Source organism: Schistocerca serialis, chromosome 12 (assembly GCF_023864345.2).
Source record: "Schistocerca serialis cubense isolate TAMUIC-IGC-003099 chromosome 12, iqSchSeri2.2, whole genome shotgun sequence".
Lineage (NCBI taxonomy): Eukaryota > Metazoa > Arthropoda > Insecta > Orthoptera > Acrididae > Schistocerca > Schistocerca serialis.
This window is the reverse complement of record NC_064649.1, coordinates 11237378-11239063: the sequence shown is the minus strand read 5'-3', so window position 1 is coordinate 11239063 and position 1686 is coordinate 11237378. Positions and strand designations below refer to the sequence as shown.

Below are 1686 nucleotides of genomic sequence, written 5' to 3'. Positions count from 1 at the left end.
TTGCAAACTACATTGCTGAGGACTAGTGATCATTTTCCTTTTGCTAATTTAGGAACATTCACGATTTCATTGCGATAGCTTTGTGCACTTATTTCTGCGACAACGGAATGCTATTTTAGTTTCTGTATCCAAAATTAATTTATAAATATTCTACGTATTTGTTTAAAGCTGCATACGCATTGCGAGTCTTGTAAAACCGATGCGAGTTTTTCCTGCCACTATCGCAACGAGTTAAAATTTCATAGAGTGGCTATAGGTCCGCCATGTTTGAAGCAAATTGAAGTTCTGGCCGCCATGTTTTCTTTAGTCAAGGCATTCGTCAGCTGTGTCCCGCCCCCTTGTAACTGCGTTTGACTTACTTGAAATGGCCCATACTAGCTTTATTTTTTCTAAAACAAGCAATAGACAGCAGTGATTTCAGTGTACACTGACAGCAAAAAGGGATGTTTTTGTCGAAATATGGCTAAACTTTTCGATGTAGATAACACCACTAGACAACTCAAATAAGTCTCTCCATCCACTATAACGTTACTTGTTGCCCATAAATTAATGCAATTAGAGCAGGTACCACCAGAATATTACGGTGAAACTTCTAAACATGCTGTGGTTAACTATTAGAAACAGTAACGGGCGCAGAAATGCAATATTTTTGTCGCTATTTCAAAGTAAACAGTCAAAGCCTCAAAAACCAGTACACTGTGAACGAGAATTTATTTGAAATATGTGTTACAAGTAGTTAACACAAGCATAGTAATTCAATAACAAAGTCGAAGCGTTCTTGGGTGGGGTAATTTCACAAATTTTCGTAAGTAGCTGTATGCCTTGGCAGAGTAAAAGTGTAGGGTCAGGGCAAATTTCCTTATTTGCTGAGAATAATGGCATACTTTAGCACTGCACTGAAGTTCCAATAGCTCCTTCAACAAACCAACTACATGTTCACTGTTTAACATATCAGAAACTGAACTACATAGCCTTCTTCTCAAACCAGCAACTAAAGTCTGTAACTGCACTATTCTTCTTTTGTGTCGTACACTAAGTTGCTTCATTTGCTTTATCCGCTTCTTTAGTCGCACATTCTCTGCTTGTACTCTGTTATATTGTGTTTTCAACTTCTTAGGGCTTGGTATACAGTAATTGTGGTCAGCTGAAACAGATGTGGGTCCGACAGGCACTGAAAGAATGTAGTTACATCATAAGTTTATAACAGAGTTACACCATAAGATTATAATAGAAAGTATGCAATTCAAAATAATAAGAAGACGGAGTAAAATTAAATTATTGACTTACTTTTTGCTAATGATGTCACTGTAACAGCACTATCTTGCAAATAGTCGAAAGATCGCTTTCTGGGTTGTGGTCGTAATACTTTATCTTACTTTTGTAAATGTGGTGGAAAATTAAAGATAGTAGGTACTAGTTTTGACAAATGGCGCCTCTGGACATTTGTGTGGTACATATATTTCTCTTCAAAATGAGCTGAACAGAGGTAACTGGCTGTAGTAGGAAACCAGTTTTCTCGCTTCATATTTATAACCCATCTTTTTGTAATTTCCTTATCTTTTAAAGGAAATCTGTAATCAACGATAAATAAATTACTTCCTGCATTTGTCTTAAGCATAATTACAGTTCCAATGCAAATGACTCTTTAATAAACATTAAAAAACGTGTGTCGTATTTCGGTACTAA

At 36.1% G+C, this 1686-nt stretch overlaps 1 long non-coding RNA gene across 1 annotated transcript; it reads right to left on the bottom strand.

The window, feature by feature from the left end:
* Nucleotides 1-692: 692 nt before the first annotated feature.
* On the bottom strand, nt 693-1445 carry LOC126427923 (uncharacterized). Its single transcript, XR_007576755.1, has 2 exons — nt 1288-1445; nt 693-1171 (listed from the first exon to the last, which is right to left on the bottom strand). It is a non-coding gene; the product is annotated as an uncharacterized LOC126427923 (long non-coding RNA).
* Between the last annotated feature and the right edge of the window lie 241 nt (nt 1446-1686).